General features: G+C 41.8%; 1 long non-coding RNA gene across 1 annotated transcript; it reads right to left on the minus strand.

The window, feature by feature from the left end:
- Positions 1 to 505: 505 nt before the first annotated feature.
- On the minus strand, positions 506 to 27521 carry LOC116892852. Its single transcript, XR_004386978.1, has 2 exons — positions 26951 to 27521; positions 506 to 1988 (listed from the first exon to the last, which is right to left on the minus strand). It is a non-coding gene; the product is annotated as an uncharacterized LOC116892852 (long non-coding RNA).

Genomic DNA, 27521 nt, shown 5'->3' on the forward strand with positions numbered 1-27521 from the left:
AGTTAATTCTTTGTGGCGTACTCCTATCTCTGCGACAGTGACTCGAGGTGAAAGTCACCCCCACCACACCTCGCCCATTGCCTGTGGCCAACCATCCTTCTTCATAGTAGCGCCTTCTGCACACAGGCTTCTCCTTCTCACTCTTGGGAACACGCCCTTTCCAGGACAGGCAGAGGATGTTGGAATCGCTGCAAAGCAGAGGTCCATGCTCCACTGCTGCATACATACTTTTCAATGAAGTATTTCACTTCAGAAGTACTGAGGAATTTCAAACCAAGTTCTTTTATTGGCTTATTTTTTGTGGTTGGGTTCTGTTGGTTTGTTTTTCTCCTTTAGCTACAACTGATCTAGAGTCCAATTAGGTCAATAGCTTATAAAGATCCACCAAATGCATAGTGAAAAAACTCTATAAAAGATAACGTCAGTCTGCTAAGAAAGGTAATGCCTAAAAACACATGGGGTCCGTTCTCATTCTCAAGTTCTTAAGGGGAAAACATGTTAATCCTTTGGAGAAAGAGCTGTTAGTAGTGATGATGGAGAAGCAGTTCTCTTCACTTTTACTCAGTCTTCTTATTCTCAGCCTGAGATTCCAGTTTTTTGGTTTTTTGTTTGTTTTGTTTGTTTTTTGTAATGTGATTCCAGAGATAAGGGGTTACAAACACATAGATTTCAAGTAAGGCGGTAAGAATCCCTCTAGCTGGATCTCTCTATTCAACAGTTCAAATGCAGAGAATGATCACACCAGATCATCTTCCCTCTGAAGCCACCCTCTGGCACGTTTTCTAACGAGGCAAGTTTCTGCTGTACAGCTGGAAAAGGCTGCATAAAGGGAAAGGCACACTAACGTGCAAAGTCAGAGCAGAGCTCATGCAGCAGCAGCCAACGTTTCCACGAGAAAATCACTCCTTCCTCCACTGTTCACAGCCAGAAGCGTCCTGTCTCAAAGACCGGCCCTGTGTCCCTAGGAACACGAGGCTCCCTAGAATGACTCTTCCATGGACCGGAACAACCCTCAGTGCCATAGAGACTGGAGCAAAGCCCCTTCCCTCAGCAGAGGTGGAGGCCAGCAGGTCACTGAGTGTGAGCAAACTGCTATCTAAATGACCAAGTGTTTTCCTTAGTTTGCTCCTACTTCTTGCTTACAGAAGGTCAAGCTGCAGGATTCTGTTTCTCCTTTTTCTCATTTCCCTGCTTTTCCACTCATAAAGATCATCTATTTTTCTACCTTAATGAAAAAGCAATCTTAGAATTATGTCTATTAAATAATATTCTTCTCAGATCCAAATCTTTAAACCATCTACCCAAGTATGTGTATCAGAGTTCTCCAAGCTGTACCAGCTCCCAAGACCGGCTCCAAGTGTTGCTAAAAGATACCTTCCTGTTCACATTCAAGCCTGTTCACATCTTTAGACCAAGAAAAGCTTTTCTTGATATTATTTTGTAATTGACAGTTCCAATTAATATTTTAAAATAGCATATATATGCAGAAAAGATAAACAATAAATAAAAAATTCAAAGAGCTGAAGACACAAAGGAATCCGCTCCTTCTCAGATCTGTCCCCTTACTGCAGCCACCACCACAGTGAAAGTTACTGAACTTCAATCCAGAGTTTTTAGTCTGCTCCTTCTTTACACTGGAGAGATTTTCTTTAGACTTAATCTATGCAATTTTTTCTTCTGTGAAGTTGCTTTTGCCCATGAACACCGTAAGGAAAATCTGCCATTAGTGACGGGCTGTTCTCCATGGACTCCTGACTCCAACAGTAGAAAGTTGTTCCATCTGATGCTTAAATTAATTTTTTAATTTTCATCAGTTACAAAACTCTTGATGTTCGGAATGTCTTCTTATGAAAAAGTTTATATGATGAGAAAAAGTTTTACACATGTAGACACTCTTCAAATGGCACTTGATATGTTTGTTTTCCCCGTCAATTCAGGAACCGTCAGATTATTCATGCCTTGAAGGTCCTGGATGGACTCTTCCAACTCTGTAAACAACAATGACAACAATTTTTACAGCAGCAAGTGAGAGTTCTAATAACTGAAGACTAGCTTTTATATTATAGCTGTCTGATGAAGCCACTGATTAGAATAGCCGGTGAAATTCAATAGTGAATGGAGATGAACAGAAAACATATCAGGAGTCACCTGCATCACCTCTGTCTATGGCTTTGCTCTGTCCTTTCTAAGATTCTGGGGCTCAATGTGATACATTCCCCTATTGAAAACTTGCCTTGAACAAGCTTTCTCAAAAATGAAACTCAAGAGAAACCCAGTAAAGTTAGCAGATTTGTAGGGTTTTGGATTTTTCCGTCATTAAAAGATATTCCTTAATAACACAAAGCAACAAAGGCCTCTAAAAGGCCTTGATTCTAATGGCCAGCAGGTCACTGCCTTGAGTAAGTATAGCTGTTTACTCGGCCTTCAACTCCTCTACTGGCTACAAACTCCCAGGCCAGTGGTTCTCAACCTCCCTAATGTTGCAACAGAATTTCTCATGTTGTAGTGATCCCCCCAACCATAAAAATATTTTCACTGCTATTGCATAGCTGTAATTTTGCTATGGTTATAAATTTTAATGTAAATATTCTATATACAGATGGTCTTAGGTGAACCCTATGAAAGGATTGGTCAACACTTTAAAAGAGGGTCTCAACACACAGATCATTCTTTGCTGTCTTCCCTGTACTGCTATTTGCACCAATCTGCAAAGGCAACAGTGACCAAACTGTCAGTTATATCAAGACTCAGAAATGTAAGCACAGTAAGAGGCTATGGAATCTTAACGCCAAATGATCTTCAACTGTCCAATTTAGGAAAACTCCTGCTATGATGAGACACCATGACCAAAATCAAGTAGGGAGAAAGGGTTTACTTGGCTCACACTGCCACACTGTAGCTCATCACTGAAGGAAGTCAGGACAGGAACTCACACAGGGCAGGAACTCAGAGGCAGGAACCGATGCAGGGGCCATGGAGGGTGCTGCTTACTGGTTTGCTCCCCATGGCTTGCTCAGCCTGCTTTCTTATAGAATTTAGGACTAGCAGCACAGGGATTGTACCACCCACACTGGGTTAGACCCTAATTAGGAAAATTAAGATTGTGAGCTATATAGCAGACTTCCTCACACTCTTCCCAGGAGCTCTCAGAGCAACAGACCTCTGTGGGCGCTTGGCACTTGCCTGACCTGAAATTTACCATTTGGATCTCGGTCCCCAGAAACAGCTAATGTCCTACGGGCAGATCTTATGGAGGTATTTTTATTTCTTTTCCTTTCTTTTCTTTTTGGTTTTGAAACAGAGTTTTTCTGTGTAGTCCTGGCTGTCCTGAAACTCTCTGTAGACCAGGCTGGCCTCAAACTCAAGGGATTCATCTGCCTCTGCCTCCAGAGTGCTGGAATTAGAGCTGTGTACTATCAAAACATTTCCTCAATTGAGTTTCCCTCTTTTTAGATGACCCTAGCTTGTATCAAACCAACCTAAAACTAGCCAACTAATGACCTTCATAATAAAAACTAAAATCTGTATTTGTTTCAAAAGCTAAGAATATGAACTCATAGTGAAGTAATTCATGGTTAAGTAAGGCAAAGAATATACTTTAAATAACCAGGAAGGAAAAAGAACTAAATGACCATTTTAAAATGTTTTTAAATGATATAATGACATAAAAATATAATGTCCTGTACTTGGCACAGCTTTGATTATTATTATATTTAATCTAAGACTTCCAGCCAGGAGTTGATGGCATACACCTTTAATCCCAACATTTGGAAGGCAGAGGCAGGTGGATCTCTGTGAGCTGGAGGTCAGCGTCATCGGCAGCACCAGTTCCAACAGCCAAGGCTACCAAGAGAGACCTATCTCAAGAAACATCGACAATGATGAAAAAAAACTTCAGTTCTTTGAACGTGTTCATATTACACTGGTTTTGCTACCAGTTAAAATCACTTTAATGAAAATCTATACCAAGGCCAACTCTTAACAAACTTACAAGATGGTAAGTATAAGGGGAAAAAATAGAATATGTAAGAAATATGTAATTCAGGCTGGAGAGGTGGCTCAGAGGTTAAGAGCACCGACTGCTCTTCCAGAGGTCCTGAGTTCAAATCCCAGCAACCACATGGTGGCTCACAACCATCTGTAATGGGATCTGACTCCCTCTTCTGGTGTGTCTGAAGACAGCTACAGTGTACTCACATACATAAAGTAAATAAAAATCTTTTTTAAAAAAGGAAATATGTAATTCTCTCGACTAACGAATAGCAAATGTTGACTCCCCAGGTTAAGCACATACCCAACCATCTGTCCAGCCATCTAGCAAATGCCTCAGTTAGCTTGATACAAAGGAGCATGATCTTATGTTTTCTTTCTGATTTAGAGACTAATTGAGTGAAAAAAAAGAAGCAAAAGGGAAAAAAATATGACTGGTTCCAGGTGTGGTTGAGGAGAAAGATTATTGTAGATAAAAAGGAAAGTCTAGAGAGTGGAGGGGAGACGGGAACCTGGTACAGCATCTAGGAGGCCCAAAGAGAGTAGACAAAATGGTTGATTAAATAGGGAAGGGCACCTGGAGGAAGAGCAGCCCAGCCTCTGGCTGAAGACATTTAGGTAGGGGATTGAGCAGCCAGGAGGGCCCTGTAACAGGCTGGGACTGAGGGATGCAGGGGGAAGCTGGCAGCCAGGTCTGCCTTAATGTTAAATAGGCACCTTGGCCATTGGTCCCAGGTTTGAAATCTAGCTAATTTCCGGGGGCAAAGTCTCAAATGGTAAATTTCAGGTCAAGCAAGTGCCAAGCGCCCACAGAGGCCCGCTGCTCAGAGAGCTCCTGGGAAGAGTGTGAGGGCGTCTGCCATATAGCTCAGTAATAACCTATGCCTGAGGCATGTGCCCAGTCCAGTTCTACTAACACTCTAGGGAGATTCCGCACTTAGTAAAGTCTCAACTAGTTCCATTGCTATAAGTAATTCCCAGGTAGTTGAAGCAGTAACTGCTGTGGACAAGAACAAAACTGGGATTCAAAGGGCTTATGAAGTACGTTCTGGTCTGTCAAGTATCCATGATCACTTGAATCTGAGCTTCCAGGAAGGTAGAGATAAGAAACAAAGTTGAGTTAGCCACAACAGCAAGGGAAAAGAGGAGGATGGAGAAACAGGTGTGTGTCGGAGGACAGTTCAGGAATGAACCTGCGTGAGGAGTATCCTGACTGCTTGTGAGAATGCTCCAAGAAAACAAGAATCCTGTGTCGTCAGTTTCTTCAGACCATGGAACTGTTCTTGGAATGTTTCTGTGCTCCTCCCAGGTGTAGTGGACAGGAGAGTGTTTACCTCAGATTACTCATTATTGCTTGCTGTTGTTACTCAACTAAATATTTAAACTATCTTTTACATGCCCCTATGGAAAAATATGCTTTTGCCATTTTGGCTTGTCCTTGTGATAGTTTAGAGCTTGAACTCATGAGAACTTTACTCATGTGACCTTTCTTAACCTCGGAGTATAAACTGTCTGATGCTCTGAATAAAGCTGGCTATTCCATGATACTTTTTAAAAAGATTTACTTTTTTTTTTTTATTTATATAAGTACATTGTAGCTGTCTTCAGACACACCAGAAGAGGGCATCAGATCCCATTACAGATGGTTTTGAGCCACCAAGTGGTTGCTGGGAATTGAACTCAGAACCTCTGGAAGAGCAGTCAGTGCTCTTAACCACTGAGCCATCTCTCCAGCCTCCTTCCACACTTTTTATCTTCATTCTCCCAGGTCCCACTGCCTCTAGAGTGGTGACAGGAATCTAATGGCAAACTCTAACATTTCACATCAGGTAAAGGTGGGAGATGCAGCTAGGGAGTCTAAGAAAAGTTAAGAGAGTTCAGAGTAAAGAATAAATTGAAAAGAGCAACCACAGGGCACTTAAGGAGGAAATGTTTCCCGAGCAACAGCTGTAGGCACAGGCTGAGCGGGCACTGGAAACACACAAATCAGTGATGTCTAGGCCCTGATCCAAGCAGCACCAGCATGGTGGGAGAAGTCAGGCAAAACCAGCTTCGCTATGAAAAGATCAATGCTGCAAACATTAGCCAGCAAGTACTCAAGGCAGAGCTGAAAGAATCTTGACGCAACTGAGTGCTTGGTAGCACTGTCAGTGCAGCAACAGTAAACCAAAGACAAACCTGGGCCAAACGAGGCAACTTTAGTGACTTCAGGTTTTGTCTTACTTGAGAAAAAGTTAAAAACGTGTTAAAACTGAATATGGGGCTGGAGAAATAGTTACTGGTTAAGATCACTGGCTGATCTTGCAGAGGACCTGGGTTCAATTCCTAGTACCCACAACTTAGAGGACACACTATTCTAGTCTATGTATACATAGGCACACATGTGGTACACACACATACATGTGGGCAAACACACACTTTTTTTTTTTAAAAGTGGCCCAGATTAGGTAGGAATTTCAAGGAAAGAAAAGAAAAAACAAATTATATTGCTCAAGTTAGGAAAACCTCAATGTTATGGATTCGAATTAACATAGTTAATAAAAACAATGCTTTACGTGGGATTCTACTTAACTTTGTAATAATTGTAACTTTTTTTCTACATCTAAATCTATAAGCAATAGAATGGGCTTAAAGAATAAAGGAAATAAGGAAAGGTCTCTGGATAAAACAGACAGACGATCCTGGAGAGGCCCTAATGACCAAAGAGAAACAGCAGGCTGTGCAGTGGTGTACGGGTGGGCCTTGTCCAAACTGTGAGGTCAGAGGTCTCAGGCTGAGCTCAGTGCTTTCCAGACTCTGAGAGGCCCCTAATCTGACAACCTGTTTTCAGGTTGGGCAGATCAACCTCCACTGCAGAGCCAGACCCACTGGGCAGCTGCCTGCTTCTCAGGCTCCCCAACTGGACCGTCTGACTCCGCGTCTAGGAGTGAGGACATCAAAGCAAACACAGGAAGGCATTACGAAGAGTTGCCACACAGTGGTCAGTAACTGTTGGACATTGCTTTTGTTACTTTGTTGACATTCTACCATTTATAAAATCTGGAATAAAGTGGAAGGCTATTCAAAGACTATTCACTCTGACTCTATTCTAAAAGTAGGATAAAGAATAATGCAGAAAGGATTATTCCAATCACAACTGAAAGGTAAGACAAAACCCCTCTTACTGGATGGCCTCGTGACAGTGAACTACTGATGCAGAGAAGCTGAGCAAGACCTAAAGGTTTCTGTCTCACCAAGGGCCCATGGCTTACCTTCACATTCGCAACCTCCTAGAGATAATACAACCCTTTACAAACACTTACATCAAGGTTCAAAGATTGCAAGTGAGGTTTTCAGAACTCACCAGTCTATGAGTAACAGAAATAAGATTCGACATCTCACCAATGTCCATACTTTTTCCACTGAACTACACTGCCAAGATTAACAATAGTCATTTCCACTCCACGCCCATGTGGTTGTGAAATAGGAAAGGCCACGTGATTATTTGATGAGAATAAAAATGAATCAAGACCAAATTTGACCGTTCTTAGACTCCAAAATATCTAGAGGAAATAACAAATGACTTAAAGGAAGAAAATAGTAAATCTCAGGAGTGGCAAGTTAGGAGCAGCCATTTTTAGATGCTAAATTATTAAGGCATCATGTTTTGTAGTATCTTTTGTATATGCTATTATATGAAAGTTAACTTAGTTAAAATAGGGGTTACGTCCAATTCTTAGTATTTACTGATAAATCTACTCTGTGAATACAGATGCAAGCCACTGGATTTTTTTAATAAAGTACATAACAACACTCAAAAAGAGAAATAACAAACAGCCAAAGGGGAATTTAAATTGACAAAGCGCCAGACTTAGAAGTAGCTTCCCAACACTCATGGTCACTCAGGACAATGTGGATGCCGACGACAATTATTCTCCAGTTCTGGTTTGCCTTTCCAGAAAATCTGACAAAATGATCAAAGTGATTAAAACCAACACTGGCAAGGATAAAACTAAGAATCAACCAAAGATGCTCACAAAATGTGCTATTCAATATCATCCCAAATTCTAATTGGTATATTATCATAAGGCGAAAAGTCATATAAAAGTGGAATATACCTAAAGTCACCTTTATCTACATGTATAGTTAATAGCTAGCAGAATTTAATGAAAACATATTAACAGAGTTAAGACTGGAAAACACAACTGCTATAGTCTGAGTAAATGTCTGTGTGCCCCTAAATCGTCCTTAGACCCTGGTATTCAGGGTGACACTATGGGTGGGACCTTGAGCTGAAGAGATGGCGCAATGGGTAAGAGCACTTACTCTTTCAGGAGAGCCAGCTTCAACTCCCAACTCACTAACATCTGTAACTCCAGGTCAAGACATGCAATGCTCTCCTTCAACCTCGAAGAGGTTGGTACACAGGTGTGCATGCAGGCAAAACACTAATACACATAAATTAAAATAAACTTCTAAAAACGTTTAAGAGGTAAGCACCTTGAGAAGTGATTCTACCACGAGAACTTCATCCTCATGACAGAGGCTCCAACAAGTTTACTTGTCCCTTTTACAATATAAAGATACTACAAGGTGCAGAGCTCCCTAGACACCAAATCTACTCAAACCTTTGACCTTGGACTCCTCAAGTCCAGAAATAGGAGCAATAAACTTCTATTTTTCACAATTACTTAGTCTAGAGAGTTGCTATAGTAGTAGAAGGAATGAAGAAAGTAAAACAAGAACAAATCCAAGATGACAAGTTAGCCAGTGTGTTTACTAGTCCCTTCCCAACTCCCACTAAAATGACAGGGATAAAAGAAAAAGATGCAGCAAACAGAGAGACCAGGGTTGGGCCTTCTAAATTACTAAGACAACTGCAGTAGATAAGATCAGACTGACAGAGAAGTGCCAAAGAGCCTTTGATTCAGTCAAGTAAGCAAACTACCTTGACCAACTGCCCCATTATATGAGAGCTGGCTATGGCACAGGCCTCAGGGCTGCAGACTTTGACTCCGGCAAGCGCTCTTGTACCAGTAACAGGCAGTGGAAGACAAGGGAAGGGAAGCAGCACTGCAGCTAACTGGAGTGGGAGCAACGAGATGACTGGAAATCAAGACAGACTCAGAAAAGCAGTGAAATCCCTTAGTGATCTGCAAGGCTCACAGATGGCCACTACTAGACATGGGCAGAGGACCAGAAATTCAACTGTGGGCATTCTGGAATCCTACCCTCCTACTTAGTGAAGTAACCATCTCAAAGGGAAGTGGAATCTAGCTTTAATCATTCTACATGGATGAGAGGTGCTTTGCTTTTCCAATTGCATGTGACATGCTGGCACACCAACTTGAATAAAGGCAAGCTCACCTTCCAAACACACTGTGATGTGTTTACTTGAAGGACACTTACCTGTCTTCCAGAACTCTAACTGCAGAGTACCTGCTAATGGACGAACGACACATAGTATGGTACATACATAAACACTGTTATCCTCCAACCTTAACAACCTGGCACATGGTACAACATGAACTCTGAAAACACTATGCGAAACCTAAAAAGCCAATCACAAAACGTTAAACAAGTATGGACAAACACTAACATGAGGTACTCAGAATGAATCTGGAGGTTAACAGAGCTCAGTTCCAATTTTAGAAAAATTGCAGTGTTGTATGGTAGGGCATCTGTACAGTACTATGAACACAGAATTACATACTGGAAATGGTTAAAATACATATTTTATCAACATATTATTTATCATTTATCAACATATTTATCAACAATATAACATATCATAAAATAGTATACTTTAATCACAGTAATTTTTTCCAAAAAAGAATTATGAAAATTGGAGCTGGAAAGATGGGGCTCAGCTGTTTAGAGCACTGGTCTTCTGGAGGTCCTAAATTCAATTCCTAGCAACCACATGGTGGCTTACAACCATCTGTAATGGAATTCTGATGCTCTCTTCTGGTGTGTCTGAAGACTATAACAGTGTACTCACATACATAAAATAAAATAAATCTTAAAAAAAAGAATTATGAAAATTATATAAAATGCCAGGCTTGGTGACAAATATCTGTAATCCCAGCACTCTGGAGGTCAAGGCAAGAGCATCAGGATTTGAGAGGCCTGCATAGTCTATATGAGTTTGTTTCAAAAACAAATTAATCAGCAACAGAACTATAAAGCAAGAAAAATACTTGTTTCGCATCAAGCATAGTACTACTGATGGTCTTGACTGTAATGGACAATGAGCACGAGGACAAAGGTCAAGAGAGTGCTAGTGAGGACAGACAGATCTACTGGCATGTCCAACTCAGTGATGCAGCACAACAGCACGTACTTAGCCCACTCAAGCCCATGTCCCACCCCAGACCACAAACGAAAAGAAAGATAATAGAAATGTCATGTGATATTTTGTTAATTTTCATACTTAAACTGATAAAATTTCATTGATAACACAGCAGAAAACAATGAAGCCCAAGTATCTGTCACCACAGAGCTATCCATTTCCTTTCTGAGTGGGATGAAGGTAGGCTGACTCCATGACAGGCTTCAAATTGGCAGTCCAGGAGACTAGGCTTAAGAACTGGGCAAGTCTAAGCAAGCCCAGGCAAGACAGTTACTAGAAAACCCCCAGGCTCCAGCCCCCACACCTCAATGGTTCTGGAATGCCTAGAGATAGAGTAAGATACAGCTCATCTACCCTAGAATTTCCCTAATCTGCTTTAAATTGGGCCTATAAGCTCACTTGGTTGTCTATCTTGGTAGTGGGAGACCCCCGCATGCTGAACTTCTGCAGAATAAAACACGCTTTGTGTTTACATACTATCTTGAATCTGAGTTACCATTCTTAGGCCACTCGTGGACCCTTATATTACCATTCTACATCTGATGTGAAATGCTACAGCTTTATGTAATTGAAATATTTGAAGATTTTGCAATGAGCTAAGAACCAAGAGGGGCAAATGAGTTTTAAAAGGAGAGACAAGAAAGTGATATGGGCAAAGAATCCAAAGACAGCTCTGGGCAACCGACTGGAGCCCTGGCATGGGCATACTCCAGTGAAAGTCTACTTTTTCATCTGCACAAAGACTGTTTGCTCTGCTCTAGATCAAGAATACTACAAAGACCAGAGGGCTGGACAGATGGCTCACTAAAGAATTCACACTACAGCATCTCTCAGGAAGAAACAAACAGTGCTGTCCAGGAGTGTTACCATCTACAAAGCCCTGGAGCTGGGCCCTTGGGTGGTTGGCTACGCCCACCTACAGGCCACTCACTGTCAAGTTCTTATGAAATGAGCCCCACAGCCTCTATGACAACCAACTCTTTCCTTTATATCTCTCAGCCCACACCCACTGGTCAAATGCTAGCATTCCCCAGAGCCCTACAGAAGACCTTGTCTTCTCATTCCACCTAGGACAATCAACTATAATATCAACTGTCATCCTTACACAGAAAGCTTAAATACCTAACACATCTTAATATCCTTCTACTTTTTATCAAAACAAAACAAAGTTTATCTAAATAATCAGTGATATTATAGGACTGGGCAGGCCAGATAGACTTTACATGTGATTAGAGAGTTGAAACTTTCAACCCTACCCCTAGCCTCTAGGGATGGGGAGGGGCTCAAGGCTGAGTTCAAACATGAAGCCAATGGAGTTAACAGGAGCCCACATGCTGGTGAACACATGGAGACATCAAGATTCCACAAGAAAAAAGGCACAAGAGCTTAGCAGCCAGGACGCCCCCATCTCATCTACACCCACAGTGTCTCTTCAACTTGGCTGCTTCCCAGCTGTACACCTCATCACAATCATCATGGTAAACAGGGTTTTTGTTTTGTTTTCTTTTCTTTTAATGTCAACTCATCCAACCTGGCAAGGTAGCAAGGAGCCCCAGATTTGCAGCTGATAGTCAGAAGGACAGGCAGCTCTTCAAGACTTGTAGCTGGTATGGGCCATGAGACAACTAAAATCAGAGGGTCTGACATGAAGTACAAATGGAGAAAGTCAGAACTGAACTGAACTACAGGTCTCAACCTGTGTCAGAGAACTTGTGTTGAAGCATTATGGTGGATCACTCATACAGTGTATTTAGTCACAAGTGATTTAAAGGTGCAATCACTGAGCTGAGGATGTAGCTTTCTGGAACAGCATTTACCGAGCATGTGAGAGACCCTAAATTTGATCCCAGGTCAGGAAGAAAAAAACATCTTGTAATCACTAAACGATAACCTTTCAATTCCCTTGATTGCTGCATATGGGTTCAGAACGTTCAAACTAACTTTCGGATCCAATTGGCAGAGTTCTCAAATTCACACAGGTAACTACGTTCATAACCAATGGACCAAAAGATAAACAGTCATTTTCTATAACCTCAAAAGTCAGTAGATGCCAAGTGTGGTAACACACACTTTAATCCTACTGCATGGAAGGCAGAGGCAAAGGAATCTCTGTGAATTTGAGGCCAGCCTGGGCTACATAGCTAGCAGGCTTCAGAACACCCAGAAGCATAGAAACACCCTGTCTCAAAGAACCAAACCAAACCAACCAAACAAACAAGTAAGTAGAGTGTGTGGCTAACCAATAAGTGGCTCTAAGGAGATATGGGCCAACAAGGAAGGACAATACCCTGGAGATACCTAATGTGAATGAATACGCTCTAGGAAAACTCAAATCCACAATGTTATTGTCTTATTATTATTATTACAGGTTCACACGCACTATGGCAAAACATCAGGGTACAACTTCTGGGGACTGGCCCTCCTTCCACCTTGCTGAGACAAGGTCTCTTTTGTTGTTTCTGCTGCTTCATACCTAAGGGCAGCTGGTTCACAAGCTGAGTACTAGGACTACAGATGTGCATCATCACATCTGGTCATTCTACATGGATTCCAGAGCTCACACTGGGGTCAGAAGGCTTATGAAGCAAATGTTTTCACCTATGAGGCATCTTGCTAGCCAAAATTAGCAGAGTTTAGAACAGGACTTAAGAGAGCATTTCTTCTGATAGCTAGCTCTTCCTGTGCATATAAAATATAATTTAAAATGCTTTATTTATATTTAATTTTCCAACAAACACATCTTTCTTTCACATCAAGTTACCCTGATGACTGACTAAACATCGGTGCCATTTCACTGAGCTCAAACAATGCTACGAAAATGGGCTCTAATGTCTTACAAAGCTGAACAACTTTCCTCTTAGACATACTCAATTGAAGAATTTTGTGCCTGTATATTTATACTAAAAGTCAAAGTCACAGCATATTAATAAACAAGAAACTAGTCCGATACCTGCAAAAAAAATGCAACTGGAAGAATTATTTCCCATCAATTGCAGCACACAATCTGGCTAAGCATGAGCCCAACTGCAATAGTCAGAAGCATCTGACCACTCAGACAGATGTTCAATTAACTTTATTTTAATAAACAAAAAGTCTGACCTTGGGAAAAGTTCTCCAGGCAGGTTTGGTGTTCATCTCCCCCACGTGCCCACTGTGCGGTCTTGTGATGCTGGCCTTTTATTTAGCTTTCAACTGTTGCAGGTCCAGTTTTACTGTCCTGTTGGCCGTGCTTACTTCTGACCCGGTGCCTGGCTATGCTGCTCAGACTCCTGAGCTCAAGCAGTTCTCCCACCTCAGCTTCACACACTGTGTTTGTCCATGTTTCACTTTAGTTGTTTTTGCATTTTTCAAGATTTTTTTATATATATATAAGTGTTTTGGTTGCATGTATGTGTGCCACATGGGTGCCAGAAGAAAGTGACTAGATCCTTGAAAATGGAGTTAACAGGGGGCTATAAGCTTCCACATGTCTGAGATTAAACTCAGGCCCTCTGCAAGAGTAGCAAATGTTAATTGCTGAGCCATCCCTGAGGCCCTTAGGCGTTTTGAAACGGGATGCCATTATGTAGCCTAGGCTGGGCTGGAACTCAAGACTGTCCTGTCTCCTCAGTGCTGGAATTACTGGCATGTACCACACATGGCTTCTGTTAATTATTAATGCAAGGGTCAGGTGTCTTCCCAAGTTAAAAATCTTTACATCTGTAACAAAATGGTCCCTTCTAGACCTCTTGAGCTCATCTGAACAGCACCACTCTGTCAGTCACCATGGGAGTGGCCACTTTCTACACCATGCATCAGTTTTCCCAGAAATGCATTAATTTGGTGCAAAAGTAACTGCAGTTTTTGTACTGTTCAATTTGTCACCTGATACTAGCACACAAGCTAAAATGAATGTGGTTCTTTTATGCATCACCTTATTATATATGTTGTTTTTTGCTAAGGACTGCTAAGCTGATAAACTGCACCCAAAATTGCACCTGCAGCCAACAGTGGTCAACAGAAAGGGCCTAAGTGTTCTCCATGACAATGCCCAACACTGTGTCATAAAATCAACACTTTAAAAGTTGAACAATCAGGCTGTAAGTCACCTGATCTCTCTACAACTGACTACTCAAATATCTAGTATTTTGCAGAGTAAGGCTGTCAAGTCCTGAAGCACAAGTTCTTACACTACACTAATAAACAAAAGTATTTCTTACTGGCAGAATTACGTTGATTATAAATTTCCATTTTGATTACTAAAGATGTTTTTTGAGTCTAGTTACAATTATTTAAAATGCTCCATCTGAAAATGCAAATCCTAACAGAGAGAAGATAGGTCTTCCTTTAGACACCTGTATGAAAGACATGAGGAGGGGGTTGGTGCTGGCACCCAGGCGCTCGCGCTCTCTCTCTCTCTCTCTCTCTCTCTCTCTCTCTCTCTCTCTCTCTCAAGATTTATTTATGTATTATATATAAGTACACTGTAGCTGTCTCCAGATACACCAGAAAAGGGCGTCAGATCTCATCACAGATGGCTGTGAGCCACCATGTGGTTGCTGGGAATTGAACTCAGGACCTCTGGAAGAGCAGTCAGTGCTCTTAACCACTGAGCCATCTCTCCAGCCCCAGGTTCTGTTTCCTTGACAAAGAGTAGAGAATGCTAGCCTGTGATGGAAGCACTGAGGGAAGGAAGCTAAGCAAGGGACTGGGGAGGGGGTGGAAGGTTCCAGCGTCTGCCATACATTCTTCCTTTCAAGCTCCACACTGGTCTCTGGTCTAGAGTCTGCAGACAGGCTGACCCATCCAATAAACTACCTTTGTCATTTTGATCCAATTAGGACTCTTACTTGATACCAAGATTTCCTTGACTAACAGAGGGCTCTAGAGCTCTTTTTTTTTTTTTTTTTTTTTTTCATTGTTTTAGAAGAGGCAAGGCAGAAACCTATGGTGGTCCCAAAACAAGCCACAGTTCATCTTAAAAGATAGTGTTGGCTGGTTATTGAACAACAGATTAATTCCTCCGGTTAGCCATTAACTGCTAGGTGAGAAGGGAGTTAATCACTGTTCCACTCTGTGGCTCTATGAGCACAATACATGAGAAAGAAAGCAAAATTTGGGGATAAAACCAAAGAACCCATGCCAGCCAGGCATGGTGGTATAGGTCTTTAATGCCAATGGGAAGCAGAAGTAGAATGGGTTCCAAGTTTGAATCTATCCTGGTTTGCATAGCTGGTTCCAGGCTAGCCAGGACTACATAGTGAGACCCTATCTTTAGAAAAACAAGCAATAATTAAAAAAAAAAAAGTCTGTTGTAATGGCACATGCTTGTAATGCCAGCATTGGGAAGGCAGAGGCAACAAGACCCATGGAGTTCAGTTGGCTGGCCAGCCAACTTACCAAATTCTTAAATTCCAGAAGAGTCTCAAAACAGAAAGTAGGCAACACATGAGGAAAGACATCTAAGATAGCCTCTGACTACACACATAATTTGCAACCCAAAGCAAAAAGCCTACCAAAAGGGTTAGAGCCAGATAGAACCCCTGAGGACACGTAGTAGGGGCAACTGGGTGTAGGCCTGTAAATGATATGCCTCTGGCCCACCTAACTCATTCTACTACTGGCACTAGGCCACGTGATTAGTCTGGGTGGGCAGAAAAGAGCTGTCTCTCCAGAGTATGGGAAAAGAGGGCTGAACTTCCTAACTCGATGGTAACAAAATCATAGACACAGGCTATACCCCACAGTGGAAAGACCTGCTCAGCATGGTTTGCGCACTACTAATCCCTAAACATTTCAGCATAAGGGAACACTTCCTCACTCCTCAGAACTCACTGTTGGTTTCCTATCAACCACAAACAGATGGCATCTCAGAAGAGCGCTGTTTCCATTATGCCAGCTTGGCAGGAAGCACACCTGCCGCCACCTGAAACACCACCTTTACACGGAAGATTCCCAAGCACAACTAGCATCCTACTGGGTGCCAACTGATAAGCATCCTTAAAGCATTCGGGGTGTGTGGGGCGGTGTCCTTACAGCTCAACAGTAAAAACAGATGAAGGAGCACATCACATCCTACTGTAACCACAGAAACGGTAGTCTTTCATTGCAGTTCCACCACAGGGGTCAGACGGGACCTCTGCCTGATTACACTGGGATGGGAGCCAGTCTTGCTAACAGTCATGTGTATACAAATCTGAGCAGATAATAGTACATCAAACCAGGAGGACACTTGGGCAGATGAGAAACAATCACCTTCAGATGCAGTAATACATCCTACTTTTTTCTGTTATACCAGTCCTGGAGACTGAACCTAGGGCATCATGCATGGGAAAGGCTGCAAGTGTTCTAACCAATGAGCTGCAGCCCCAGCCTTCTTTAAAAGTGTATGTACATTAGAAGTGTGCATCCTGTTTCTATAACCTTAACACAGGTTTCCTAGCTGACACCTTCTAATTATTCCAAGACCAAGAGAATGAGAGACTACTCAAATTATTCCCGAGAAAGGATGCATGGAAATTACTCTATTCACACGGAGGCAAACATGAAGAAAGGGTGTTTGTTCCGTTACAGGGTCCCAAAGTGCTCTTAATGCTCTCAGGATGCACCTGCCAATCAAAAGGGCTTTAGTCCTTCACTGCTTTCCTGCCTGTTCAGCAAACCAAACTGTTGATCCAGGGTTCCCTGTGGAGAGCGAGTCTAAATTATCTTTAGCTCTGTGCTCATGCTGTACACCTGGATTTACACCCACCAGCAGCTCTGTTCTTGAAATAAATACCAAAACCTTTAAACATGGCTTACAAGGGCCAGCATGATCTTTCTCACCAAGGCCAAAGGACAGAAGCTGAGGCAGGCAGAATTCTATGAGTCTGAGGTCAGCAAGATCTAAATATTGAGTTAGTTGGAAGATAATCAAGGTTACATGGTAAGACTCTTGTCTCAAAATAAATAAATTAAATATATAAAAAGGAAGGAAGAAACAACCCATACAGTAGAAACTATGATAAAAGACAAAGTTTGCCTCCATAAGAAATTTCAACTTTGATATATCAAAATGTCATAAAGCTGAAAAGCAAATACTGAAAATATTTATAATACACATGTGAGAAAATACAGTATACAGTAAATTCCAAGTTACTAAAAAAATATTACTCGCCTAGGTGCTTGCACTATGGCAACACTATTCTCTCACACACATTCCGATCATATGACATGTCCAAACTCACATTCCAAACGCCATTAAACTGCATACTCCTTCCCACTGTACGCGATGCTTGTGATTTCCTCAGCCGACGGCTACTGTCTCGGGTTACACCTGACCAAGAGCAACTTGGGCAGAAAGAGGGTTATTTGGCTCACATGTCTAAGTCCCAGTCCACTAAGGGAAGCCAGGCACTGCAGGAATTCAAACCAGGAGGGAACCTGGAGGCAGGAGATGATGCAGAACCCATGGAGAGGTGCTGCTTACAGACCTGCTCAGCCTGCTTTCTCACAGAACCAAAATGGGATGGGCCCTCCCACATCAATCATCAATTAAGAAAATTCCCTATGGGCTTACCTACAGCCTGATCTTACGGCAATGGTTCTCAAACCTTCCTGATGCTGTGACCCTTTAATACAGTTCCTCACGCTGTGGTGACCCCCGACCATAAAACTACTGTCCTTGTTACATCATAACTGTAATTTTGCTATTGTTATGAATCATATGTAAATATCTGTTTACTGATGGTCTTAGTGACCCCTGTGAAAGGTCTGACCCCCCCACAAGGGTTACACAGGTTGATAGAGACACTGTCAATTTCCTACCTAGACACCTCTAGCTTATGTCATAACTATGTAGCACAGCCACCTTTTGGTTATCTAACTGAAGTCTCCTGGCTTTGGTTTGGTTTGGTTTGGGGGTTTTGCTGTGGTTTGTGTTTTGAGGCAGGGTTTCTCTGCTTAGTCCTGACTGTCCTGGAACTCCATCTGTAGGCTGGGCCAGTCTAACTCAAGAGAACTCCTGCCTCTGCTTCCCAAATACTAGGATAAAGAAAGGAATGGGCCACCGTACCTGGCTCCGAAGTCTCTGGAAACCTAAAACTTTTCTCTCCAAATCAACACATCAAGTTTCACTACTTGGTGCTTACAGTAGCAGTCAGGAAACAGATATGGAAGTCTGAGAGGAGCACAAGAGCGCCAAAGCCTGCAGTGTGAAACCTACACCACCCGTTAGCCTGAACAAAAAAGAAAGCAGGAAAACCCCACACGTGAGGCGTCCTCTCACACCTACAGCTCCATATTCTGGGACATCTAGAGATTCACATACTCAAAGAAAAAAATATGTACCCTACCACATTTAGTAATTTAAATTAAAGCTGATCTATCGCTGGGGTGGAGAGATGGCTCAGCAGTTAAGAGCATTGGCTGCTCTTCCAGAGAACCCAGGTTAAATTCCCAGCATCCATAGGACAGTTCACAACCGTCTACAACTCCAATCCCAAGGAATCCAATACCTTCTTCTGGCATCTTTGGGCATCAGGCACATACAGGTTAAACACCCACACATAAAATAAGTAAAATTAAAAATTTGAAGCTGATCTATTTTAACAACATTTTGACTGGTAATTCTGCTTACTTGTTTGTTTTTATTTGGGGTCTTTTGTTGGAGTTGGGGGCAGTATCTCAATATATAGATCCTGGCTGGCCTAGAATTCACTCTGAAGATCAGGCTGGCCTCGAACTCACAGAGATCCAAGTATTGGGACTAAAGATGTGTACCACCATGTCCAGTAAAGTGTAAGTGAATGATTTAAATTGTTTTTTTAATAAAAAAGAAACAATTAAAAGAGGATGTACTTCTTTCCAAGTGTTTCCAACTCTATACAGTTGGAGTTGACAACATAAGAACAGCACTAAGAACACCGGTCGTGGGCTGGAGAGATGGCTCAGCAGTTAAGAGCACTGACTGCTCTTCCAGAGGTCCTGAGTTCGAATCCTAGCAACCACATGGTGGCTCACAACCATCTGAAATGAGATCTGATGCCCTCTTCTGGTGTGTTTGAAAACAGTTACAAGTGTACTCATATAAAATAAAAAAATAAAACTTAAAAAAAAAAAAAAAAAAAAAAAAAAACACCAGTCACGTCACCATAGTAAATGAAGCAGCAGTGAGCACAAAGGGCTAGGTTCCACACATGAAATAACAGAGACCAGAATGTGGCCATGAAAACACTGAACAAATATTTCCATAATAAAAGGTTTACATCTCAGTAGATTTTCTTCCAATAATGCTAGACAACCTATATTGTAAGATAGTTTGATTTCTAAATCACTAAATGATAGCAGACAGTAGGTAAGATTGGGTAGATACAAAATAGAGAAAGGAACTGGATCAAACCCTACGTTTCTAGGAGCTCATTCATCTCTAATTTTTTAATAAGTCCAGACTCCACAGCAAACTTCTTTAGACTTCTCACCTCAGAGCCCACTTCACTGCTCATTAGCACCAAAGGAGGCCTAACTCAAACCAATTTTGCTAATCATTACAATCTAGTAAAAGGATAACTAAAATTAAAAGGTTGAAGTAATTGGCTTAAATAAACATCCAGAAACCAACAGTGCTATCATACTTCCTCCAAGTTTGAATGGTCTTGTGCATACACAAGAAACAGATCAATTCCCTAGAGCCAAGTATGTGCCATCTGTGTCACAGGAGACAAGTTCACCATCTGATATGGGTGAAGGAAGTTGTACCAGTATGATCCTTGGGGAGCCAAGGAGATCACAGTTACTGGGGAAACACAAAAAGCCAAGAGACAAAACTGATACCCACGGCTCACCGAACTAATGACAATCATACCATTTCTGAATCAAGTGACCAACCTGCCACTCCTCTATCTTACAATAAACTTAGAGAGTTAAACTTCTACAGGGTTGATTTCCAAATACCTCACGACACTGATAATTCCTTCTTTATTTCCATGAAGGAAAAGCATTGTTAGCTTGAGAGATCTATAACATTTAATATTCCCACTCATTTTTCTTATACAAAATTCCATGACAAACACAAATCTCATTCATTATGAAGACTTTCTACTGTGACATAAACATTTCCAGAGCATTTTAATTGATCAAAACTTTAAAAATAAGCTGGGCATAGTCACTCCGCTCCAGAGGCAGAGGCAAGATGATCGCTGAGTTCCAAACAGCCATGGCTCCAAGGAGAACTCTCAAAACAAACAAAACAAAAAAACCCTTTGAAAACACATTCATACAGAAGATCAGTTTCTTCAAAATGCAGAAAAGGTCTTAAGTCATTAGTAAAAATTAAAATTAAATTAAATTATGGTGATAATCTGGAAACTGTGCACGTCAGCACTTTGCTGATCACATACATGATGAGTCCAGAGGAGGAGGAAGATGCAAAACCAAACTCAGTAAGAGAGTATGATTCCAAAGAGGTGGGGAATCAATGTTCTAGGAAGTTATGGGTAGATCCTGGGCAGCACCTCAGTCCTATTCCTAAGTCATCCACAATCCCTAGGAATGTACGTGAAGTGAGGGGACAGAACAGTAGTGTGCCACCTTCATTCTCCTGTCGCAGGGTTAAAACTTACTAATGGAGGCAGGGGAGAGAACTTGAACTTTCTGGTGTTTATTAAGACTTGTGTTTTACTCAAGGCATTTCAAGTATTGCAGGATTTCACAAATTTCCTACATATGAAAACACCAGACTGGGCTTCTCATCTCTTAAGGGAAAAATGACAGGAATGAAGGGCTCCAATGGTCTGGCAGGGCTAGGAAATGTGACCTGAGTGTCAACCACATTCATCTATCTGGTCCTCCCTATGAGCCAATCTCCTTAAACCCCCCAGAAAGATTAAACCCAAGACTGCTTCTTAAATTCAATTTTTCTCTGATTTGACCAATACCAAATTAACAATTAGCAGTAACTCTGATGACTAAACAGTCAGCTCTGCTGGGTAGGGCTGTAACCTAACTTCTCATGCTAAGAACTCTAACATGCCAGCCACGGAAACTGCCCCTGACCACTGGTTATCTCGGCTAAGCTGGTTGTCCTTAACTAAGAAATGAAGGAATTCCCACCAACACCCTGCATGGGAAAACAACACTGCTCATCTAATTTTCATCACAGTTTTAAGCTGTCCCAGGACAGTTCAGCCTGCTATTCACCTGGCAACCTCTGACGCTACCACCTTATCATGGCTGCTAGAAATAGTGATGTGTCCATGGGAGGAAAATCCAGTCAATGACTAGAAACAGGAAAGACCTGGTACTGGAAAGGTTTTCTATACAAGCTCGAGAACTCCCCAACTAGAGTTTGAAAAGTCTCACATACCAATCAAGACTAAATGCCTCAAATAGTTTAAGGTAATCTTCCCTTCGTTAGTGGAGAAAGAACAGTATCCAGTAAGATGAGTAACACCAGTCCATAGCGTAAATCACTGAACAGAAGGTGTTTGGATGGGGGGGCTGGGGGTTGTTTTTCATTGTTTTTGTGTATTTAATTGTCGAGATGGGGCCTTGCTATGGAGCTTAGCCCTCGAACTCACAATCCTTTGCCTCAGGCTCCTAAGTGGTAAGATGGTAAGCACATCTGTCTCTGAACAAAACTGTTCAGAACCTAGTATTGTAATCAAAAGTAGCCAGAGTGACGAACAGGGTAACACAAGAGTCAGACATTTCAATTAATCTTTGAAAAGACCAAATTCTCAGCATTACCCAGACATTAATAGACATGCTACAGGGGGTTGGGGATTTAGCTCAGTGGTAGAGCGCTTGCCTAGCAAGCACAAGGCCCTGGGTTTGGTCCCCAGCTCCGAAAAAAAGAAAAGAAAAAAAAAAAAAATAGACATGCTTCAGAAACTCAATGGCTCTAATAGGCCCATTTAAAAAAGACATTCAAACACTAAAACATAATACCTCACATAAAATGTTTACAAATTCTTATATGTCCATTACAGAATAAACTGAATATTTAGCTTTCATGTGAGAAATGTCATAGTAGTATATCTTAATCCATTTTGACTCTAATAGTACTGATCAAATAAAGGCTTATTATCTCATCTACAGAGACACCTACAAAACCATAAGCTATGATACTACACTATTATTCCCAAAAGCTTTCTAAAAAGATTATAGGTTCTGTTTTTTGAGACTGGGTCTCACTATGTAGCCCTAGATCTGCCCGACTCTGCCTCCGAGTGCTGCAATTAAAAAATAAGCCACCCCAACTAACTACTGGGTTTTAATTCTATTCTTAATAGACACCACATAAGTACAAAACTGCTACTTGTGTCCTGGCATCACAAAGATATATGTGGTTCTCGTCCATATTTAAGGAGGAAAACCAATTTTTGATGTTTAGTTTTAATGTTAGTAATAATCTTCTATGAAGGCAAGAGAAGAAAGAGAATTGGCACACTGTTACAAGCCTGACACACTAAAGGAAAACAATGTCCAAGGCTCATCTGTTCCTAGTCATCTGATGGTAACTCATTCAATACCTCTGACAGGCAGTAGGTGTCCATGTCCTTGTCTTCTCCTTTCTTTAGTTAAATGAGTCCCAGCTCTCCTGTGACTTCCTCCCTATCCTGTCCCTTGTCTTTGGAATGTGAACTGACAGCAAAACTTCTCCTACTCTCTTTATTCTCATTCTGTTGTGTGTGTTTGTGTACACATGCCAACTTTCCCTGTTATTTCTTAGGATAAATTCCTCTTAACTTTGGATATTCCAGGTCAAATGCTAAGTGCATTTTTAGTAACTAGCTAACAGCAGCTCTTCAGAGTGAAAACATTAATTTCTACCTCTTCTGCACGGCAGAATATATACATTTCCCTTCATGTGTACTGCCTGGGAAGTACTATCATCCTTCCTCACATCCCATACTGGCAGAGATCCAAATGGGACACTAACCAAAAGAAGGAAGAGAGTTCATAGTGATACAGTACTGTAACTGATTTTAAATTGTACCAAACTCACTTTCATTCATTAGGGTCTAAATTGCAACGTTAACAGCTAGAAATGGCATCTTAGTCCTAGGCTGCCATACTGAAAGGTAATTGTCCTTCAGTAACCATGGGGATTTGGATCTGATTCTTCTCTGAGAGTCTCATGGAGTCACTACCAACACACAGGAAACAGAAGAAATAAATCGATGTATCTAAACAGTATGGAAATAGTAAAATTCAGTTTCTTCAATACAAGTTACAAAGAGAAAAAAGATGGGAGACCCTAGCATGAGAGAGACTTGAAGCACGGAAGCAAGCACACAGCGGGAGTCCAGCACGGGGGGCTGGATGAGGCCAGCCGGTCTACAAAACAAGTTACAGGATAGGAGTACAGAATGAGAACCAGCCTCAAAAAACCAAAACCAAAACCAAAAACAAGAGAGTGAGCCAGGAAGGGTCAGCGCAAAGCAGTGGGAGGAGAACGCTAAACAAATTACTTAATTATAATAGGGACCTTATTTGGGTCTTAATTAAAACAACCCTATGTAGATGGTTCTATAATTAAATCTATGCCTGTCTTTATACACCAACGGTAATAACACATACATATGACAATCAGTGAGCAACAACAATATATTTGATATTTGATGTGTAGGGGTGTGTGTGTGTGTGTGTGTGTGTGTGTCTGTTCTTTTTGAAGCATCACAGGTCAAATCCAGGGCTTCTCACACTCTAGGCAAATAATCTTACCACTGATTTGCATTCCTAGTCAGAAATGGGGGGAGGAAGAGGCAGAGCATATGTGACAGTCAGAGGAAATCTAATAGCAGTCAATTCTCTCCTACCATGTAGATTCCAGGAAATCGAACTCAGTTCATTAAGCTTAGCAGCAAGCACCTTTATGCACTGAGCCACTTTAATAACCCAAAAACTATTCTCTAAAAGTAATACTTATTGTGAGAAACCTTTTTAAAGGTATACTAGGATACAGACAAAATTACAAGTCTGATTTGCTTTGAAATAATCCAATGACAGGAAAGAAGTAACCCTAAAATAAGACTAAGGATGGGGGGAATAAAATAAGCTGGAGAAAAAAAATGTTTCAGAGTATACTGGTGTCTGCCCGTTTGTAATTGTTAAAGTATTCCATGGTAAAAAGTGACATAGTGTGCTCCAGGTCCCAGGGTCACTATTTAGTAGCACCAGTGATAATAACATCATCATCAACAACAACAACAAAGTTAACACTTTAAAGAGAGATATTCCCATGCCCTTAGATCCTCCTTCTATCAGTGCTCAGCTCTGGCTGAGTTTTTACAGCTCAACTGAGGTACTTCATACACTCTATTTTTTTTTGTTTGTTTGTTTGCCCATGTACCTTATATTCATACCATTCTTTGCTACATGGACACTTAAACTGAGGGAAACTCTGATATTCTAATACACGGATAAGCCTTAAAAGCATATCATGCTAAGTGAAGTAAGCCATTCGGAAAGCACACATTCATTGTGTGCTTTTAATTGTATTAGACATTTAAAACAAAAAGGTGTTTGAGAAGCTAGGTGACTGGAAAAAACAAAAAAGTTCTTGACTAATGGGCTCTAGTCTGGAAACCAGTGGTAATTGTTCTTTAGCAGTGAAAGTACTTAATGCCACTGAACTGTTCAAAATGTTAGAAGTAGCAAAAAGGTATTCCAGCTTTTATTTATATATACTTTAACATAAAATATTTAAATTATGCTAAAATTTACTAACTAAATTAACATTACCCCAGCCAAACTAAAAGAAATCTGACATTGTGATCTCAGATTCTATGCATTTCCAACAGCCTCGGTGCAAGCAAATAGTCTTGGGACAGTGAGGAGACCTCATAGATGCTAAACAGGAAGGCATGCAGTATCTGTATCACAGCATTCCATCCTGAGGTTTTAAACTGTGCTTTGCCAATACATGCCCAACCAGTCACTCCCACTGTCTTCACCTTTGCCCTCCACAGGGAACAGGAGAAATATGAATGCTACGAATGTGGTCTAAGGCATGAAGCCACTGATTACCACCTACCTTACCCAAGTTCACAGGAGCCATCCCATACCTTCCTGAATGCAACCTGTAGCACACGAGGAAAAAAGTCTTTGGTTCTATAAACCATCAGAGCGAGCTGAAATCTGGATGCGGAAAGGTTGCAGTCTCCACCATCCATTGCTTAGGACCTCAGCATCAACAGTGGATGGCTCAATTTAAAACTCTCTTCACAAGAATAGTAATACATTTTTTAAAACCCTCTCTTCACGAGGCTATAAAGAGGGTGAACATATCAAGAGCACCTCTGCTCTTGCGGGGGACCTGGATTTGGTTCCAAGCATGCGTCACCCTTTTCTGTCCTCAGACAGAACATACATAGGCTCAGGCACAAACACATAAAATACAGCTAGAAAGAAAAAGAGAGGGGTATGAAAGGAAGCAAAGAAGGAAACACTCATCCTAAAATAAATAAGCTGGTTTCATACATCACCCGTCCTTTTAAGGGTTAAAATTCCATTTGAAGCTTTAGTGGAGGAAAAAAGTTATGAATAAACAAATTCAATTCTTACGTCTCCCTGTGAAAACCATAAAGTCCAGTATGATCCACATTCATCGTTTCTAAGTTACTTAGAATATGTGCAGTAAATAGACCGCTACTCCTCAGAACAAGTGGTAAGGCTGGCTTTCCACTCACCCTCTATGCCTGAAACCTCCACGAGCGTTAAAAATATTTTCCCTTAAGTGACTTCCTGTAACTCAGCACAGCATATATCCAAGTCAGGAAAGCAACACCTCCCCCATCGCTGAAAACACTGCTGCTTCCACAGAGCTCTTCCATGTTTTCAAGAAATGTTCATTGTCTAGTGAGTCTGTCATCACACAAATGGCTATGTAATTGAGAAAGTAAAGACGAGACTTGGCTATTCGTAATGTGCTCATACAATCATTTCTCCAGCAGATCACAAGAAAGGACACGTGACTCTCCCTTTTGTAATGTGGCTGTCACTATACAGCTCCCAGCTGCCCACCTGAAGGCTAGGAGTCTCCCCGTGGATTTTTGCCACGGCTATGTGCATGGGCCCAGGCATTTCACATCAATCCCAAATTGGAACTCTCCAGGAATATGGCACAATCCCTCTGGGTTTCCTGCAAGAACTAAACTCCCACCAAGGAGTGGTGACTCCAGATACTAAAACAAAACAAAACAAAACAAAACAAAAACAAAACAAACAAAAGAACCCACAGGCTAAAAATAAGAGAATCTCAGGATGGTTTTTACATTCCTCTAAACCTTAGGAACAACTGCCCCTCCTAAAACCTGCTACAAAAAACGTAAGGAAATACCCTTAAGATGCTCTACCAGTGTAAAATAAAGAGGTGGGCCTGGCTTTCTCTGTACTAGGCCAGCCCAGTCTACACAGTGAGTCTCAGGCCAGCCAGAACTAAAAGACCCCATCTAAATAAAAGAATATTTTTTTAAAAACAGAGTCCCCAAGTAAAGAAACCCTGAAAACAGTTCCCTCCCCAAGGGAAAACGATTATCCCCAGAGGGAGTAGAGTTACATGGGAAGGTTGGCAGGTAGCAGGAACAGGTCCCTAAGTGACATGAATCTTACAGACGACTGTCAACCCCTCCACATCCAATTCAAACAACAAAGCTAGATGGCTCTCACCTTCCCAAGCAAGCGGTGCCTCTGAAAGAAAGAAGTGGACACCTCCTTGCTAATTGTCCCCAAACGGTGAAACTTCACATCAGCATCAGGAGCTGGGTTAAGAGAGTGCAGAGCAAAAGAGGAAGGGTTGGTGCTAGGAGCGGAATCTCCGTGATTTGCCAGAGGAAACCGCACAGGCTCCAGACAGCAAAAGCGCCGGGATTTCCATGCAGCTGCTACGACAGGTGACCCGGCTGCTTTGCAGACACCCCGCTCACCCGCTGGCTGGCCCCGCTTGGCTGAAGGTGGGAAGAGCAGGAAAGAGAAAAAGGAAAGAGAGCCGCCCCGGGACCCGGAGGCCGACAGAGCAAACGAGGGACTGTGGGGAGGCCGGGCCGGCGTAGCCCGTCTCCCCGGGAAAACCGGTGGAAGGGATTTTTCTGTCTGCACAATTAAGGAGAAGGGGAAAAAAAACATGGCTCCGAGCCAAACGCCTTCTGATTTACACACGCACGCCCGAGCTCCTCGGTCGGCCCAGTTCCTCGCACGCCGGAACAAAAGGCGAACCAGCTAGCTAGGCGCCGGCCGCCCC

The sequence above is a fragment of the Rattus rattus genome, chromosome 2 (genome assembly GCF_011064425.1).
Source record: "Rattus rattus isolate New Zealand chromosome 2, Rrattus_CSIRO_v1, whole genome shotgun sequence".
NCBI classification, from domain to species: Eukaryota; Metazoa; Chordata; class Mammalia; order Rodentia; family Muridae; genus Rattus; species Rattus rattus.